At 42.1% G+C, this 20,754-nt stretch overlaps 2 long non-coding RNA genes across 3 annotated transcripts in view; both read left to right on the forward strand.

Moving 5' to 3' along the window:
- Nucleotides 1-2,415, forward strand: part of LOC135320696 (uncharacterized) — a 30,106-nt gene extending 27,691 nt beyond the window's left edge. Inside the window, exon 5 of one of the 2 annotated variants that reach the window (XR_010379957.1) lies at nt 2,353-2,415. This is a non-coding gene — a long non-coding RNA (uncharacterized LOC135320696). The remainder of the gene's footprint in view (nt 1-2,352) is intronic. The other variant, XR_010379958.1, reaches the window with a different exon arrangement.
- A 1,400-nt stretch (nt 2,416-3,815) lies between these two features.
- On the forward strand, nt 3,816-20,514 carry LOC135320698 (uncharacterized). The gene is made up of 4 exons (XR_010379960.1): nt 3,816-4,367; nt 9,068-9,637; nt 14,450-15,019; nt 19,708-20,514. It is a non-coding gene; the product is annotated as an uncharacterized LOC135320698 (long non-coding RNA).
- The last annotated feature ends 240 nt before the right edge of the window (nt 20,515-20,754 follow it).

Below are 20,754 nucleotides of genomic sequence, written 5' to 3' on the forward strand. Positions count from 1 at the left end.
CCTGCTCCCCACTTCCATCTTCAGGATTTTGATTTCCTCATTGCCTTTTTGTTTATTCTTTGAAACTCATTGCTCTTCTTGCATTTCCAATAATGGTTTTCTTATTTACATTTCTACTTGCTACTTTTCGATTCAGGGTGGAATTCTCAATCTTCCTTTAAGGATAAGTTCCTAACTGCTGAATTCTTCTAAGTTTTGCCGGTCTGTGAAATTATCTAGCTCTGCCTTTAATAGGAATGGCAGTCTTGTAGCATAGGCTACCATAGATTGCAGCTTTTTCTTATTCAGGATTTGGTCTATGTCCTGTCACTCCTTCTATCCTGCAATATTCCTCTCGAAATATAAGCTGAAACCCCTCTGGAGGTAGTGTTGTGACTAAGTTGTTTTCCTCTAGATGCATTTAAAATCACTCGGTTGATCATGAACTTTGTTGATTTGAATAATACTGCTGAATGTAGGTGTATTGGGTTTCCAACTCCTTTGGTATGTGTACTTTCTGATTTCGTATACCTCATTCTTTCTTGTCTTTCAGCAAGTTACAGTCTGATTTTTCTACAAATATCTTTTCAGACTTTTTTTGTTAATCTTGCTTTTCCATCTGGGACTCTTACGAATCTTACTCTTTCATGCTTTGTCTTACCCCAGGCTTCAACAGCAATGTTTGCATTGGGTTGCACTTCTTTTTCTATGTCTTCTTCTGATCGAGGGATTTCTGTTCCCCTGTCTTCACAGTCTTTCACGAGTCCGTCTGCATTATCAAGTCTGCTTTGGACTGACTTTAGCCCTGATATTATCTCATCCTTGAGTTTTCTGATATTATTTGGCTCGTTTTTAGAGTTTCTCTTCCCCTTTCCTGGATAACTGCCTTTTGTGATTCTGAGACACTGTTGTACTTCATGTTTTCCTCACCTCAGTTTTCAATACATGCTCTGGTAGCGTTTTGCAGTCTAGATGTTTGAAAGCTTATTTTTTGGGCCTTCAAACACTTTGGAACTGAAAATGGTACTTCCTGTTTCTTTTACTATACTTCTTTATCTCTACTGGTCAAGTAATATCAGATATCTAATATAGATTTATAGGGCTTTGTTAAGTGAAAATTTTAGACCATTGGGTGTACAAAGTTCCATGATATTTCTGTGAGGGCAATTTTCCCTAGGCATTGATGCCATGTCCTGTTCCTGTGTGTGTTGTCTGGTATATCTCTAATTGCTGGTGTTGCCTTTGTTGTGATGAACACACCATATTTTTTCAATTAGTAAAACTTCGTTTTATTGCACTTACCTCACAATTCTGAAAGTGCAGAGTACACTTCCTGTTCTGGAAATGAAGCTTAAAGGTTTTCAGCACGGCATTCTGCTGTATGTCATATTGGAGTCTTTCCAAAACAGCAAACTGAGAGTGTGCTTGTGCTTTCTATTGCCATGGGAATGTCCCAACGTTACCAGTTCTTCCCAGAGCTCCTCTGTCTACAGAAACACCAGTGGAAACATATGTATGGATGTCATACATCAGGGCCTGCTTGAATGATCCCGCAGACCGATCTTTGTGTCCTCTGTGCAGTACCATGTCAGTGCCATCCAAAATGTAGCATCTGCATTTGGGAGATAATGCTGAAGGAAATGCTTCAACTTCTCACGTTGTGGACTTTGACCACTCTTCCTTGATCCCTCATCCTTGGGTCATGGGTGCACGAATGCAACCACAGAGCTGTACCGAATTCTCTTCCTCAAACCAATCCATAATCCCTGTCCAGGTTATGACTGTAGCAGATCCTAAAGGTTTTCATACTGATTTCAAGCCCAAGGGCCACTGAATCCCTCAGACCAGATGCACGACAACTCTGATTGAGCCCCACACGTGCTCTATTGGCAAAATGCCAAATTGATCCTGGGCCTGCAAAATGCAGTGTATGTGGCCATGGCACATATCGAAAAACTCAACCTCACACGCCAATGTGGTTGCTTACTTAATGGGGTAACAGGTCGGTTTGCTCTCTTGATAGAACCCACCACAACCCACAATGCACTCCAGATCCCTGAGACTCAGCGTGTGCCATTATCTGTAGCTCTATACCTCATTTTCCGCTGCCTCTGCTGGTTCAAATTTGGCAGATCGGTTCTTTGTCTCAGAATCAATTGTGGGGATATTTTGTGCTGATTTCTATGAGTTATGTCAGCCAAGCATCTGCTGTGCACTCTTCTAACACTCAGCGCATTACCTACAATCCCATCTGTGCTGTCCGCTTGAGAGTGTGCGTCCAAGTAAAAGAGAGTTTCACCTTTGCTGCTCCATCAGCAGAGGTCAGATCCTGCACAGATTTCCATTCTCTACTTTGCCTTCTCCTGCTTCCAGGTTTTCTGAGGCCTCATCCTGTCTTTGGAAGTAACAGACCACACTTCGGAAAGTGTCCTGTGCCAAGGGCTGGGTGAGTGGATGTTTACATTGCTGTGTACATGGGTGGGAGTGAGCGCAGGTTGCACTGGTTCTCTGCCAACTGGGCATCGATAAATCAACAGTTTACAGATATAATTCACAGAATTTTGATGTTTGTTTAGCTCTGTTTAATATGCAGCCATGGTGGGAGGGTTTGTCCGTAGCCTCCAATTTTCACATTGTGTTGATAACTCAGTTGCAGTTTTTAAGAAGTTTAATAGAATTGATTTACATGTTTTGGGATTTATAAGAAAATGAAGGTAGATTTTGAAACATACTAAATCCACCTAGATGCCAGACCTGTCAATTTTGTAACATTATGTCAACTATAAGAAAAATATAGACAGTTATAAAGTAAAATCACTGTCCAATAATTTGAAGGGGATATGTCAACTATTTACTGTTGAAGCCTCCAACACCAACCGGAACCATGAAGTACCTATTGGAACCACGAAATAACCGAGAACCTGGGTTTCCCTTGTGCATGTGGTTCCCTTTACTCACAATGACACATACTGGCCAATGTTGGCATTTCAAGGGGTAACATTCCTCTTTAGGAAAATACAAGAAAAACCAAACAAAATTATACATTTAGGCTTGATTCCAAAGCACCTAGAGGCATTTTAGCTATGAGAACCCTGCTGCAGCTCTGCTAGGCAATTGAGAACCAATTGTTCTTCTATCATTGATGAGAACGCTTAATCATCCGATCATATTGGGTAAATAAATTTCACACAACCAAGTGTGCACCCCCATGATATCGTGCACCCGGGGCTTGTCTGAAGGGAAAGATGCCCCACATAACCTGTGTCTTTAATATCTTTCACGAATTTTACTGTTCAGTTCACTATCTGACTTATAATATTTGACTATACTGTCTTGAAATACTGAGGCCTAATACATTTTTAAGTTCAGTCAAAGATTCCCCTCACCTACCACACTCCCTTCACCCGAAAAACACTTAACCACAGCATTTGCTGAATCTACGGGAAGGTCATCATTTCTTTGTGTGAGCTGAGTATTAAATTCCTATCTATTTTAGTCGAGAGTATTTGACCTTTAAGGAATTCACCATTCTTCACAGAGTGTGAAGTTGGAGGAACTCTGATTCTAGGAGGGGCTTGCTCTTCTCCTACTGGCTTCATTGCAGCTCAGGATCTGATTCTTTAAAATGGATGACTGAGTGGAGGGGTGGGAAGTGCAAGTGCCTGATAGCTATGCCCAAACCTGGGAAAAGGCTTACCTGGGCTTGGTGCATTTTGGTCTGAATGGTTTGTAAATGCCCCTTGGGACCTGTGGATTCTCGTGACCACTTCCAAGAACATGAGCGCTTTTATCATCTCTGCCATCTCTTCTCTTATAGACGTCAGGAATCTTGGACCCGTTCTTGAAGCAGGGAATTGAGTAACTTTCTCAAGTGCACGTTGACACTCCGTATATTTCTACCAGTATCACCGAGGTTCAGTATTTCTCATGAAAGAATTTCGAGCCTGGAATTCTCTAGAGAAGCCTCCATGCCGGTATTCTCCATTGTAGCAGAACAACTCTCATCAATATGTTCGCATCTCAGCTCAATCCATCCAGCCAACTTTTCTGCCAGGTTCTCTTCGTGTCTCCCATAAAGTCGACTTCAACAGGACTGGGCAAGTCTGGAAGTAACTCTGAGCCTCACTAGTATGCTGATGACAGGCAGATCTTCCACTGTCTGCCCTTTCAGATTCTGGAAACTGACCCGTGAACTCAGGTCTTTGGGCAGCAGCAGTAACTCGAACTTGCACAGCTTCCCGAGCAAAAGACCAAAGCCAAGCTCCACAGAGGGCGGCAGACCCTCCATCACACTGATCCACCCACAGAATTCTGCCCAGGTACCTTGGTTCCATCAGCCACAACAAGCCTCGCAGTACACAGCAACATTCCTTCTGGAATTCCATCCGGTAACTGCCATCCCCAATGGTTGATGCATTATTTCAGTGTTGGGGGAGGGGCTGCATTAGACTAGAGGTTCCTAAGGGAAACGTGATTCAATCCACTGGCGTCCAATCGTCCTTTTTTCTTCCCGCTTTTCTTTGGTCCAGACTGTATACAGAGTACAAACGGAGGGAAGTGTGTCCATTTTTAGTTTATGTTTTCACACGTCTTGATACTTTCTAACAGTTCACATTACACGGAGACCCACTAAAGTAAAGTCATGTTTGTGTAATATCCATTCACCCAGAATACATATCCGTCTGTTGCTTTCTGCTGAAACATCCACACTCTCAGATCATGGATCCATTTGTTTCATGGGGGCTGAAATTCCTCGAAGTGAAACCAATCCCAATGTGCCCTTTGTAGTCTGTCTCTTTTGCTCTTAGTACAGTTTGGCAGAGCTACTTGTCTTTGCTATAGGCTTATGCCGTTTCTTCTCTACGTAAGGTAGAATATGACATTCGTTCATCCTGTTGGAAGACTTGTAAGTGTATATCACGTTCTATGAACCAATCATATTCAAAACCGTCATTTGTTTTGGGTCACGATATGCACTTATGAATCAATATTTATGAATATGAATGCACGCATCTGTTTTCCGAATACAAGTGTGTTGAGTACATGCTAGCCGCCATACTGGGTCGGTGCGTGCTGAATGATCCTTGACATCACTTTGAGTATTTTGTATCGAATAATCATGGTTCTTTTGTATATGTCAGCCAACTGTAACCTTTTGGTGTTTGTTTGATTGTTTGTTTGTTTTGCAAACACATTAGGCCATGCATCTCTCCTTTTGCTTCAGACAGACAATAATATAAGCTGATTCACTTAAGATAGTGCTTAAAATCACCTATGATTTCCTGCTACCCTCTCCCATCTTTAGGATTTTGATGTCCTCCTTGCCTTCTTCTTGTTTCTTCTTTGCAACTCATGCTCTTCTTGCATTTCCAATAGTGGTTTTCTTATTTCCATTTCATCTTGCTACATTTCTACTCAGGGAAGGATTCTCAACTTGTGTTTTAGGATCAGTTTCAAACTGCTGAATTCTTTTAAGATTTGCTGGTCAGTGAAATTCCCTAGCTCTGCCGTTCTTAGAAACGGCGGTCATTTGGCATTGGTTACCGTAGATTGCAGCTTTTTCTCATTGAAGATATGGCCTATGTCCTGGCACTCCTCCCTGTCCAGCAAAATTTCTGCCGAGATATGAGCTGAAACCCCACTGGAGGTTCTATTGTGATTAAGTTGCTTTCCTCGAGGTGCATTTTAGATCACTGGGATGATCATGAACTTTGTTTATTTGAATTCTACAGCTGCTTGTTGGTGTATTGGGATTTCACCTCCTTTGGATGCTGTGTACTTCCTGAATTCGTATAGATGATCCTTTCTTGGCTTTCAGCATGTTTCATTGTGATTCTTCTACAAACACCTTTTCAGAATTTTTTATTTTATCTCTTGCTTTTCCTTTTGGGACTCTTATGAATCCTATTCTTTCATGCTTTGTCTTACACCAGGATTCAACAGTGATGTTTGCGTTGGTTTGCACTTGCTTTTCTATGTCTTTATCTGATCGAGGGATTTCTGTTCCCCTGTCTTCACAGTCATTCACGAGTCCCTCTGCATTATCTAGTCTGCTTAGGACTGACTTTAGCCCAGTTATTATCTCATCCATTGAGTTTTCTGATATTATTTGGTTCTTCTCTAGAGTTTCCCTTCCCCTTTTCTGGTATTCTGACTTTTGTGTTTCTGAGACTCTGTTGTACTACAGTGATTTTATCACCTCCGTTTTCAAAGCTTGCTCTGGTAGAGTTTTGCATCTAGTTGCTTGAAAGCTTATTGTTTGGGCCTTCAATCTCTTTGGAACTGAAATGGTACTTCCTGTTTCTTTTACTATATTTCTTTTTCTATCTTCGTCAAGTAAAATCAGGTATTTAATATAGACTTATAAGGCTTGGTTAAGTGAAGAATTTAGACCCTTTGGTGTACGCAATTCCATAATATTTCTGTGAGGACAAATTTCCCTAGATATTGAGGCCATGCCCTGTTCCTGTGTGTGTTTTCTTGTATATCTCTAATTGATGGTGATGCATTTGTTGTGATGAACACACCATACTGTTTCAGTTAGTAGAACTTCATTTTTATTACACTAATTGCACAATTCTGAAAGGGCACAGGGCACTTCCTCTAGTGCAAATGAAGCTTCTATAGGTTTTCAGCTCTGCATTCTTCTGTATGTCATTTTGAAGTGTCTCCAAAACAGCCAACATAGAGTGCGCTTCTACTTTCTACTGCCATGGGAATGTCCCATTGTTACCAGTTCTTCCCAGAGCTTCTCTGTCTACAGAAACACCAGTGGAAGCATATGTATGGATGTCATACATCAGGGCCTGCTGGGATGATCCCGCAGACCGACCTTTGTGTCCTCGGTGCAGTACCCTGTCAGTGCCGTCCAAAATGTAGCATCTGCATTTGGGTGATAATGCTGTAAGAAATGCTTCATCTTCTCATGCTGTGGACTTTGACCACTCTTCCTATTTCTCCCTTTCTTGAGTAATGTGTTCATGAAGGCAACCACAGAGCTGTTCCGCATCGTCTGCCACAAACCAGACTGTAATCCCAATCCAGGTTATGAATGTAGCAGATCCTAAATCTTTTAATACTTATTTTAAACCCAACGCCCCCTGGAACCCTCAGTCCAGATGCATGATAACTCTGATTGAGCCCCACACGTGCTCTATTGGCAAAATGTCAAATTGGACCCTGGTCCTGCAGATGCAGTGGATGTGGCCATAGGACATATCGAAAAACTCAACCTCATGCGCCAGTGCGGTTGCTGTCTAACTGAGGTCACAGTTCCCTTTGCTCTCTTGAAAGTACCCACCAAAACCCACAACGCACTCTAGATCCCTGAGTTATGCGAGCGCAATCATCCTTAGCCCTATCCCTCTTTTTCCGCTGCCTCTGCTAGCTCAGATTTGGCAGCTCGGATCTTGGTCTCAGATTCAATTGTGGGGATATTTTGAGCTGATTTCTTTGAGTTCTGTCAGCCAAGCATCTGCTGTGCACTCTTCTAACACTCAGTGCATCACCTTCAATCCCATGCCTGCTGCCCGCTTGAGAGTGTGCTTCCAAGGAAAACAGAGTTTCACCTTTGATGCTCCATTACCAGAGGTCAGATCCTGCACTTGTTTCCATTCTCTACTTTGCCTTTTCCTGCTTCCGGTTTTTCTGAGGCCTCATCCTGTCTTTGGAAGTAACAGAACACTCTTAGGCAAGTGTCCTGTGCCAAGGGCTGGGTGAGTGTGTGTTTACCATGTTTTGCTTATGGTAGCTAGTGAGAGCAGTTTGCACTGGTTCTCTTCCTACTGGGCATCGACAAATCAACTCTTTTCACAAATAATTCACAGAAATAGGATATTTGTTTCGCTCCGATTTCTTTACAGCCATCGTCGGTGGGATTTTCTGAAGACTCCAGCATTGACTTTATGTTGATAAGGCAGGTGCAGCCTTTCAGAAAGTTAACAGTATCAATTTACATGTTTTGGGATTTATATGAAGGTGAAGTTAGATTTTGAAAATAACCAAATCAACCTAGAAGCCACACTTGACAGTTTCTGTAAGATTTTGTCAGCTCTAAGGGATAAACAGACTGTCTCAATGTAAAATAACAGTCCAAAACTTTGAAGGGGACATGCCAAAACTTTCCTTTTGAAGCCTCCAACAACAAAGGAAACAATGAAATAACTATTGGAACCATGAAATAACCCCCATCCTTTGTTTCACTTGTGCACCTGGTGCCCTTTAATCCCAATGACACATACTAAGCAATGTTGGCATTTCAAGGGGTAACATACCTCTCTAGGAATATACAAGAAAATCTAAACAGAATATATATATTTAAGGTTGATTCGAAAAGCACCTAGAGGCATTTAACTATGAGAAGCCTGCTGCAGCTATGCTAGGCTATTAAGAACCAGGTGCCCTTCTATCAGTGCTGAGAAGGCTTAATCATCCAATCATGTTGGGCAAAGCAATTTAACACAACCAAGTCTGCACCTCCAAGATATCGTGCACCCGGGGCTTGACGGAAGTGACTGACTGTCAACATAACCTTTGTCTTTAATTTGTTTGGCGATTTTACAGTTCAGTTCACTATCTGACTTCTAATATTTTCCTGTACTGTCTTGAAAAACTGAGGCCTAATACATATTCAAGTTCGTTCAAACATTCCCCTCACTTCCCACACTACTTTCAGCTCAAAGAATACATAACCCCAGCATTTCCTGAATCTAGGGGAAGGTCATCATTTCATTGTGTGAGCTAAGTATTCAATTCGTATCTATTTTAGTCGAGAGTATTTGACCTTTAAGGATTTCACAGTTGTTCACCGAGTGTGAAGCAGGAGGTACTCTGATTCTAGTAGGGGCTTGCTCTCCTCCTACTGGATTCATTGCAGCTCAGGTTCTGATCCATTGAAATGCATGACTGAGTGGAGTGGAGGGAAGAGCATGTGATTGATATCTGGGCACAAACGTGGGAATAGGCTTACCTGGGCTTGGTGCATTTCGGTCTGAATGATTCTTAAATGCCCCTTGGGATGTGTGGATTCTCACGACCACTTCCAAGAAAATGAGCGCTTTTATCATCTCTGCCATCTCTTCTCTTTTAGACGTCAGGAATCTTGGACTCGTTTTTGAAGCAGATAATCGAGTAATATTCTCAAGGTCACGTTGACTCTCCGTATGATTCTGCCAGTATCAGCGAGGTTCAGTAGGTCTCATGAATGTCTTTCGAGCCTGGTATGCTCTAGAGATGTCTCCATGCAGATATTCTCCACTGTAGCAGAACAACTTTCATCAATGTTTTCGCACATCTCCTCAATCCATGCAGCCAGTGTTTCTGCCAGCTTCTCTTCGTGTCTCCCATAAAGTCGACGTCAACAGGACTGGGCAAGTCTGAAAATATCTCAGAGCCTCACCATTAAGCTGATGACAGGCAGATCTTCCACTGTCTGCCCTTTCAGATTCTGGAAACTGACCCGTGAACTCAGGTCTCTGGGCAGCAGCAGTATCTCGAACTTAAACAGCTTCCCGTACAAAAGACCTAAGCCAATCTCCACATAGGGCAGCAGACCCACCATCAAACTGATCCACCCACAGAATTCTGCACATTTACCTTGGATCCACCAGCCGCAACACGCCTCGTGATACACACCAACATTCCACCTGGAATCCAACAGGTAAGTGCCATCCCCTGTGGTTGATGCATCAAGTCCGTGTTGGGGGTGATGCTGCATTAGACGAGAGTTTCCTAAGGAAATGTGATTCTATCCAGAAGGGTCCCATGGTCCTTTTCTCTTCCCTCTTTCCTTTTGTTCAGATCTGTATACACAGTACAAACGGAGGGAAGTGTGTCCATGATCAGTTTATGGATTCACACCTATTATACTTTCTAACAGTTCACAGTACACGGAGATCCACTCAAGGAAACTCATGTTTGTGTAATATCCATCCACCCAGATTACATATCCGTTTGTTGCTTTCTGCTGAAACACCCACACTCGCAGAACATGGATCCTTTTGTTTCATGGGGGCTGAAATTCCAAGAAATGAAACCAAACCCAACGTGCACTTTCCTGTCTGTCTCTTTTGCTCTTAGTACAGTTTTGCAGAGCTACTTGTCTTTGTTATAGGCTTATGCCATTTCTTCTCTACGTAGGGTAGAATTAGGCATTCGTTCATCCTGTTGGAAGACTTGTAAGTCTATATCCCGTTCTCTGACCCACTGTTATTCAAAACCGTCTTTTGGGTTGGCTCAAGATATGCACTTCTGGATCAGTATCTATGAATAGTAATGCACGCGTCTGTTTTTGGAATACAAGTGTGTTGAATACATGCTAAAAGCGAAAATAGTTCGATGCGTGCTGAAGGATCCTTGACATCACTTTGAGTATTTTGTCTTGAATAATCATGGTTGTTTGGTATATGTCAGCCAACTGTAACCTTTTGGTGTTTGTTTGTTTCATTGTTTTGCAAACACATTAGGCCATGCATCTCTCATTTTGCTTCAGACAGACAGTCATGTAAGCTGATTCACTTAAGATAGTGCTTAAAATCAACTATGATTTCCTGCTACTCTCTCCCATCTTTAGGATTTTGAGGTCCTCCTTGCCTTCTTCTTCTTCCTTCTTTGCAACTCAGGCTCTTCCTGCATTTGCAATAATGGTTTTGTTAATTCCATTTCATCTTTCTACTTTTCTACTCAGGGTAGGATTCTCAATTTTTGTTGTAGGATCAGTCTCAAACTGGTGAATTCTTTTAAGTTTTGCCTGTCAATGAAATTCCCTAGCTGTGCCGTTGTTATAAACGGCGGTCATTTGGCATAGGCTACCCTAGATTGCAGCTTTTTCTCTTTCAGGATATGGTCTATGTCCTGGCACTCCTCCTCGTGCTGCAAAATTTCTGTCGAGATATCAGCTGAAACCCCTCTGGAGGTTCTGTTGTGACTAAGTTGCTTTCCTCGAGGTGCATTTTACATCACTGGGATGATCACGAAATTTGTTTATTTGAATTATACAGCTGCTTTTTGGTCTATTTGTATTACACCTATTTTGGATGCTGTGTACTTCCTGAATTCGTATAGATGATAATTTCTTGGCTTTCAGCAAGTTTCATTCTGATTTTTCTACAAATTCTTTTCAAGAATTTATTATTTTATCACTTGCTTTTCCATTTGGGAATCCTATGATTCCTATTCTTACCTGCTTTGACTTAACCCAGGATTCAACAGTGATGTTACCGTTGGTTTGCACTTGCTTTTCTGTGTCTTCTTCTGATGGAGGGATTTCTGTTCCCCTGTCCTGACAGTCATTCACGAGTCACTCTGCATTATTTAGTCTGCTTAGGATTGACTTTAGCCCAGTTTTTATCACATCGATTGAGTTTTCTCATACTACTGGGTTCTTCTTTAGAGTTTCTCTTCCCCTTTTCTGGTATTCTGCCTTTTGTGATTCTGAAGCACTGTGGTTCATCAGTGATTTCCTCACCTCCATTTTCAGAGCTTGCTCTGGTATCGTTTTGCCGTCTAGTTGTTTGAAAGCTTATTTTTTGGGCCTTCAATTTCTTTGGAACTGAAAATTGTACTTCCTGTTTCTTTTACTAAAATTCTTTTATTCTACAGGTCAGGTATTATCATGTATTTAATACAGACTTATAGGGCTTGGTTAAGTGCAAATTTTTGACTCTTTGGTGTATGCAATTCCATGGTATTTTTGTGAGGACAATGTTCCCTAGACCTTGATGCCATGCCCTGTTCCTGTGTGTTGTCTGGTATATCTCTAAATCCTGGTGTTGCCTTTGTTGTGATGAACAAACCATACTGTTTCAGTTAGTAGAAACTCATTTTTTTACACTAATCTCACACTTCTGAAGGGGCACAGGGCACTTCCTCTAGTGGAAATGAAGCTTCAATAGGTTTTCAGCTCTGCATTCTTCTGTATGTCATTTTGAAGTGTCTCCAAAACAACCAACATTGAGTGCGCTTGTACTTTCTACTGCCATGGGAATGTCCCAATGTTACCAGTTCTTCCCAGAGTTTCTCTGTATACAGAAACACCAGTGTAAGCATATGTATGCATGTCATAATTCAGGGCCTGCTGGGATGATCCCGCAGACCGACCTATGTGTCCTCGGTTCAGTACCCTGTCAGTGCCGTCCAAAATGTAGCATCTGCATTTGGGTGATAATGCTGTAAGAAATGCTTCATCTTCTCATGCTGTGGACTTTGACCACTCTTCCTATTTCTCCCATTATTGAGTAATGGGTTCATGCCGTCCAAAATGTAGCATCTGCATTTGGGTGATAATGCTGTAAGTAATGCTTCATCTTCTCATGCTGTGGACTTTGACCACTCTTCCTAGTTCTCTCATTCTTGAGTAATGGGTTCACGAAGGCAACCACAGAGCTGTTCCGCATCCTCTGCCTCAAACCAGAGTGTAATCCCAATCCAGGTTATGAATGTAGCAGATCCTAAATCTCTTAATACTGATTTCAAACCCAACGCCCCCAGGAACCCTCAGTCCAGATGCATGATACCTCTGATTGAGCCCCGCACGTGCTCTACTTGCAAAATGTCAAATTGGACCCTGGTCCTGCAGATGCAGTGGATGTGGCCATAGGACATATCGATAAACTCAACCTCACGCGCCAGTGCGGTTGCTGTCTCACTGGCGTCACAGTTCTCTTTGCTCTATTGAAAGTACCCACCAAAACCAACAACGCACTCTCGATCCCTGAGTTGAACGAGAGCCATCATACGTAGCCCTATTCCTCTTTTTCCGCTCCCTCAGCTAGCTCAGTTTTGGCAGCTCGGATCTTGGTCTCAGATTCAAATTTGGGGATATTTTGAGCTGATTTCTTTGAATTCTGTCAGTCAAGATTCTGCTGTACACTCTTCTTACACTCAGCGCATCACCTTCAAGCCCATGCCTGCTGCCCGCTTGAGAGTGTGCTTCCAAGGAAAACAGATTTTCACCTTTGATGCTCCATTACCAGAGGTCAGATCCTGCACTTGTTTCCATTCTCTACTTTGCCTTTTCCTGCTTCCGGTTTTTCTGAGGCCTCATCCTGTCTTTGGAAGTAACAGACCACTCTTCGGAAAGTGTCCTTGCCAAGGGCTGGGTGAGTGTGTGTTTACAATATTATGTTTATGGTAACTAGTGAGAGCAGTTTGCACTTGTTCTCTTCCTACTGGGCATCGACAAATCAACACTTTTCACAAAAAATTCACAGAAATTGTATATTTGTTTCGCTCCATTTTCTTTACAGCCATGGTCGGAGTGTTTGTCTGAAGACACCAGCTTTGACCTTATGATGACAAGGCAGTTGTAGTCTTTAAGAAGTTTTATAGTATCGATTTATGTGTTTTGGGATTTATATGAAAGTGAAGTTAGTTTTTGAAAATTACCAAATCAACCTAGAAGCCAGACTTGACAACATGTGTAAGAATTTGTCAGCACTAAGGAAAAAACAGACAGTCTCAATGTAAAATAGCAGTCCAAAAGTTTGAAGGGGACATGCCAACCCTTTTCTCTTGAAGCCTCCAACAACAAAAGGAACAATGAAATAACTATTGGAACCATGATATAACCCCCAACCTGGGTTTCCCTTTTGCACCTGGTGCCCTTTATTCCCAATGACACATACTAGGCAATGCTGGCATTTCAAGTGGTAACATTCCTCTCTAGGAATATACAAGAAAATCTAAACAGAATATATACATTTAGGCTTGATTCCAAAAGCACCTATAGGCATTTAACTATGAGAATCCTGCTGCAGCTATGCTATGTTATTGAGAGCCAGGTGCTCTTCTATCAGTGCTGAGAAGTCTTAATCATCTGATCATGTTGGGTAAAGCAATTTAACACAACCAAATCTGCACCTGCAAGATATAGTGCACACGGAGCTTGCAGGAAGTGAATGAATGTCCACATAACCTGTGTCTTATTGTGATTGGTGCCTTTTAAATTTCAGTTCACTATCTGAATTTTAATATTTTCCTGTACTGTCATGAAAATCTGAGGCCTAAAACATATTCAAGTTCACTCAAAGATTCCCCTCAATTCCCACACTCCTTTCAGCCCAAAGTATACATAAACCCAGCATTTCCTGAATCTACGGAAAGGTCATTATTTCTTTGTGTGAGCTAAGGATTAAATTCCTATCTATTTTAGTGGAGATTATATGACCTTTAAGGAGTTCACTCTTGTTCACCGAGTGTGAAGGAGGAGGAACACTGATTCTAGTAGGGGCTTGCTCTCCTCCTACTGGATTCATAGCAGCTCAGGTTCTGATCCATTGAAATGGAAGCCTGAGTAGAGTGGAGGGAAGAGCATGTGATTGATAGCTAGGCACAAACGTGGGTATAGGTTTACCTGGGCTTGGTGCATTTCGGTCTGAATGATTCTTAAATGCCCCTTGGGATGTGTGGATTCTCATGACCTCTTCCAAGAACATGAGCGCTTTTATCATCTCTGCCATCTCTTCTCTTTTAGACGTCAGGAATATTGGACCCGTTCTTGGAGCAGAGAATCGAGTAGTTTTCTCAAGGGCACGTTTACTCTCCGAATGATTCTTCCAGTATCACCGAGGTTCAGTAGGTCTCATGAATGTATTTCGAGCCTGGTATGCTCTAGAGATGTCTCCAAGCCGATAATCTCCACTGTAGCAGAACAACTTTCATCAATGTGTTCGCACATCTCCTCAATCCATGCAGCCAGTGTTTCGGCCAGCTTCTCTTCGTGTCTCCCATAAAGTCGACGTCAACAGGACTGGGCAAGTCTGAAAAAAACTCGGAGCCTCACCAGTAATCTGAAGACAGGCAGATTTTCCACTGTCTGCCCTTTCAGATTCTCGGAACTGACCTGTGAACCCAGGTCTCTGGGCAGCAGCAGTACCTCGAACTTACTCAGCTTCCCGAACAAAAGACTTAAGCCAATCTCCACATAGGTTAGCAGACCCAATATTAAACTGACCCACCCACAGAATTCTGCCCAGTTACCTTGGATCCACCAGCCGCAACACGCCTCGTGGTACACAACAAAATTCCACCTTGAATCCAAACGGTAAGTGCCATCCCCAGTGGTTGACGCATCAAGTCCGTGTTGGGGGTGATGCTGCATTAGACGAGAGTTTCCTAAAGGAAATATGATTCTATCCAGAAGGGTCCCATTGTCCTTTTCTCTTCCCTCTTTCCTAATGTTCAGATCTGTATACACAGTACAAAAGGAGGGAAGTGTGTCCATGATCATTTTATGAATTCACACTTATTATACTTTCTAAAAGTTCATAGTACACAGAGACCCACTCAAGGAAACTCATGTTTGTGTAATATCCATTCACCCAGATTACATATCCGTCTGTTGCTTTCTGCTGAAACACCCACACTCTCAGAACATGGATCCATTTGTTTCATGGGGGCTGAAATTCCTAGAAATGAAACCAATCCCTACGTGCACTTTCCTGTCTGTCTCTTTTGCTCTTAGTACAGTTTTGCAGAGCTACTTGTCTTTGTTATAGGCTTAGGCCATTTCTTCTCTACGTAGGGTAGAATTAGGCATTCGTTCATCCTGTTGGAAGACTTGTAAGTCTATATCCCGTTCTCTGACCCACTCTTATTCAAAACCGTCATTTGGGTTGGCTCACGATATGCACTTCTGGATCAGTATCTATGAATAGTAAAGCACGCGTCTGTTTTTGGAATACAAGTGTGTTGAGTACATGCTAACAATGATAATAGGTCGATGCGTGCTGAAGGATCCTTGACATCACTTTGATTATATTGTCTTGAATAATCATGGTTGTTTGGTATACGTCAGCCAACTGTAACCTTTTGGTGTTTGTATGTCTGATAGTTTTGCAAACACATTAGGCCATGCGTCACTCCTTTTGCTTCAGACAGTCATGAAAGCTGATTCACTTATGATAGTGCTTAAAATCAACTATGATTTCCTGCTAATCTCTCCCATCTTTAGGATTTTGATGTCCTCCTTGCCTTTTTCTTCTTACTTCTTTGCAACTCAGGCTCTTCTTGCTTTGCAATAATGGTTTTGTTATTTCCATTTCATCTTGCTACTTTTCTACTCAGGGTAGGATTCTCAATTTTTGTTGTAGGATCAGTCTTAAACTGCTGAATTCTTTTAAGGTTTGCCGGTCAGTGAAATTCCCTAGCTCTGCCGTTGTTATAAACGGCAGTCATTTTTCATAGGCTACACTAGATTGCAGCTTTTTCTCATTCAGGATATGGTCTATGTCCTGGCACTCCTCCCCGTGCTGCAAAATTTCTGCCGAGATATCAGCTGAAACCCCTCTGGAGGTTCTGTTGTGACTAAGTTGCTTTCCTCGAGGTGCATTTTACATCACTGGGATGATCATGAAGTTTGTTTATTTGAATTCTACAGCTGCTTGTTGTTCTATTGGTATTTCACCTCTTTTGGATGCTGTGTACTTCCTGAATTCGTATAGATGTTACTTTCTTGGCTTTCAGCAATTTCATTCTGATTTTTCTACAAATACCTTTTCAGAATTTATTATATTATCACTTGCTTTTCCTTTTGGGAATCCTATGATTCATATTCTTACCTGCTTTGTCTTAACCCAGGATTCAACAGTGATGTTAGCGTTGGTTTGCACTTGCTTTTCTGTGTCTTATTTGATGGAGGGATTTCTATTCCCCTGTCCTCACAGTCATTCACGAGTCCCTCTGCATTATGTAGTCTGCTTAGGATTGACTTTAGCCCAGTTTTTATCTCATCCATTGAGTTTTCTGATACTATTGGATACTTCTTTAGAGTTTCTCTTCCCATTTTCTGGTATTTTGCCTTTTGTGATTCTGAGGCACTGTGGTACATCAGTGTTTCCCTCACCTCCATTTTCAGAGCTTGCTCTGTTATCGTTTTGCTGTCTAGTTGTTTGAAAGCTTATTTTTTGGGCCTTCAATCTCTTTGGAACTGAAAATGGTACTTTCTGTTTCTTTTACTTTACTTCTTTTATTCTACAAGTCAGGTAATATCATGTATCAAATATAGACTTATAGGGCTTGGTTAAGTGCAAATTTTAGACTTATTGATGTATGCAATTCCATGGTATTTCTGTGAGGACAATTTTCCCTAGGCCTTGATGCCATGCCCTGTTCCTGTGTGTGTTGTCTGGTATATCTCTAAATCCTGGTGATGCCTTTGTTGTGATGAACACACCATACTGTTTCAGTTAGTAGAACCTCATTTTTATTACACTAATCTCACAATTCTGAAAGTGCACAGGGCACTTCCTCTAGTGGAAATGAAGCTTCTACAGGTTTTCAGCTCTGCATTCTTCTGTATGTCATTTTGAAGTGTCTCAAAAACAGCCAAAATGGAGTGCGCTTGTACTTTCTACTGCCATGTGAATGTCCCAATGTTACCAGTTCTTCCCAGAGCTTCTCTGTCTACAGAAACACCAGTGGAAGCATATGTATGGATGTGATACTTCGGGGCCTACTGGGATGATCCTGTACACCGACCTATGTGTACTTGGTGCAGGAACCTGTCAGTGCCGTCCAAAATGTAGCATGTGCGTTTGGGTGATAATGCTGTTAGAAATGCTTCATCTTCTCATGCTGTGGACTTTGACCACTCTTCATAGTTCTCTCATTCTTGAGTTATGTGTTCACGAAGGCAACCACAGAGCTGTTCCTCATCCTCTGCCTGAAACCAGAGTTTAATCCCAATCCAGGTTATGAATGTAGCAGATCCTAAATCTTTTAATACTGATTTCAAACCCAACGCCACCAGGAACCCTCAGTCCAGATGCATGATAACTCTGATTGAGCCCCACACGTGCTCTATTGGCAAAATGTCAAATTGGACCCTGGTCATGCAGATGCAGTGGATGTGGTCATAGGACATTTCGATAAACTCAACCTCATGCGCCAGTGCGTTTGCTGTCTCACTGAAGTCACACTTCCCTTTGCTCTCTTGAAAGTACCCACCAAAACGCACAACGCACTCTAGATCCCTGAGTTGTGTGAGAGCCATCATCCGTAGCCCTACCCCGCTTTTTCCGCTGCCTCTGCTAACTCAGATTTGGCAGCTCGGATCTTGGTCTCAGATTCAATTGTGGGGATATTTTGAGCTGATTTCTTTGAGTTCTGTCAGCCAATAATCTGCTGTGCACTCTGCTAATACTCAGCACATCACCTTCAAACCCATGCCTGCTGCCAGATTGAGAGTGTGCTTCCAAATAAAACAGAGTTTCACCGTTGATGCTCCATTACCAGTGGTCAGATCCTGCACTGGTTTCCATTATCTACTTTGCCTTTTCCTGCTTCCGGTTTTTCTGAGGCCTCATCCTGTCTTTGGAAATAACAGACCACTCTTCGGAAAGTTTCCTTGCCAAGGGCTGGGTGAGTGTGTGTTTACAATGTTTTGTGTATGGTAGCTAGTGAGAGCAGTTTGCACTTGTTCTCTTCCTACTGGGCATCGACATATCAACAATTTTCACAAAGAATTCAAAGAAATTTGATATTTGTTTCGCTCCGTTTTTTTACAGCCATCATCGGAGGGATTTTCCGAACACTCCAGCTTTGACCTTATGTTGACAAGGCAGTTGCATTCTTTAAGAAATTTAACAGTATCAATTTATAAGTTTTCAGATTTATATGAAAGAGAACTTAGTTTTTGAAAATTACCAAATCTACCTAGAAGCCAGACTTGAAAATTTCTGTAAGAATTTTTCAGTTCTAAGGAAAAACAGACAGTCTCAATGTAAAAGAGCAGTCCAAAAGTTTGAAAGGGAAATGCCAACACTTTCTCTTGAAGCCTCCAACAACAAAAGGAAGAATGAAATACCTATTGGAACCATGAAATAACTCCCATACTGGGTTTCCCTTGTGCAACTGGTGCCCTTTAATCCCAATGACACATACTAGGCAATGTTGGCATTTCAAGGGGTAACATTACTCTCTAGGAATATACAAAGAAATCTAAACAGAATATATAGATTTTGGCTTGATTCCAAAAGCACCCAGAGGCATTTAACTATGAGAAACCTGCTGCAGATATGCTCGGCTATTGAGAACCAGGTGCTCTTCTACCAGTGCTGAGAAGTCTTAATCATCCGATCATGTTGGGGAAAGCAATTTAACACAACCATGTCTGCACCTCCAAGATGTAGTGCACCCGGGGCTTGACGGAAGTGAATGACTGTCCACATAACCTGTGTCTTTAATGTGTTTGGTGACTTTTACAGTTCAGTTCACTATCTGACTTCTAATATTTTCCTGTGCTGTCTTGAAAAACTGAGGCCTAATACATATTCAAGTTTATTCAAAGATTCCCCTCACTTCCCACACTCCTTTCAGCCCAAAGAATACATAACCCCAGCATTTCCTTAATCTAAGGGAACGTCATCATTTCATTGTATGAGCCAAGCATTCAATTCCTATCTATTTCAGTCGAGAGTATTTGACCTTTAATGATTTCACAGTTGTTCAACGAGTGTGAAGGAGGAGGAAATCTGATTCTATAAGGGGCTTGCTCTCCTCCTAATGGATTCATTGCAGCTCAGGTTCTGATCCTTTGAAATGGATGCCTGAGTGGTGTGGAGGGAAGAGCATGTGATTGATAGCTAGGCACAAACGTGGGAATAGGCTTACCAGGGCTTGTTGCATTTCAGTCTGAATGGTTCATTAATGCCCCTTGGGATGAGTGGATTCACACGACCTCTTCCAAGAACATGAGCGCTTTTATCATCTCTGCCATCTCTTCTCTTTTAGACGTCAGGAATCTTGGACCCGTTCTTGGAGCTGAGAATCGAGTTACTTTCTCAAGGTCACGTTGACTCTCCTTATGTTTCTGCCAGTATCAGCGAGGTTCAGTAGGTCTCATGACTGTCTTTCGAGCCTGGTATGCTCTAGAGATGTTTCCATGCCGATATTCTACACTGTAGCAGAACAACTTTCATCAATGTGTTCGCACATCTCCTCAATCCATGCAGCAAGTGTTTCTGCCAGCTTCTCTTCGTGTCTCCCATAAAGTCGACGTGAACAGGACTGGGCAAGTCTGAAAATACCTCGGAGCCTCACCAGTAAGCTGATGACATTCAGATTTTCCACTGTCTGCCCTTTCAGATTCTGAAAACTGACCCATGAACTCAGGTTTTTAGGCGGCAACAGTATCTTGAACTTACTCAGATTCCCGAACAAAAGACCTTAGCCAATCTCCACATAGGGCAGCAGACCCACCGTCAAACTGATCCACCCACAGAATACTGCCCAGTTAAGTTGGATCCACCAGCCGCAGCAAGCCTCGTGGTACACACCAATATTCCACCTGGAATCCAACCGGTAACTGCCATCACCAGTGGTTGATGCATCAAGTCAGTGTTGGGGGTGAAGCTGCATTAGACGAGAGTTTCCTAAGGGAAATGTGATTCTATCCAGAAGGGTCCCATTGTCCTTTTCTCTTCCCTCTTTCATTTTGTTCAGATCTGTATACACAGTACAAACGGAGGGAATAATGTCCATGATCAGTTTATGGATTCACACCTATTTAAACTTTCTAACAGTTCACAGTACACGGAGACCCACTCAAGGAAACACATGTTTGTGTAATATCCATTCACCCAGATTACATATCCGTCTGTTGCTTTCTGCTGAAACACCCACACTTTCAGAACATGGATCCATTTGTTTCATGGAGGCTGAAATTCCTAGAAATGAAACCAATCCCTACGTGCACTTTCCTGTCTGTCTCTTTTGCTCTTAGTTCAGTTTTGCAGAGCTACTTGTCTTTGTTATAGGCTTATGCCATTTCTACTCTAC

This window comes from Camelus dromedarius, unplaced genomic scaffold (genome assembly GCF_036321535.1).
Source record: "Camelus dromedarius isolate mCamDro1 unplaced genomic scaffold, mCamDro1.pat HAP1_SCAFFOLD_114, whole genome shotgun sequence".
NCBI lineage: Eukaryota > Metazoa > Chordata > Mammalia > Artiodactyla > Camelidae > Camelus > Camelus dromedarius.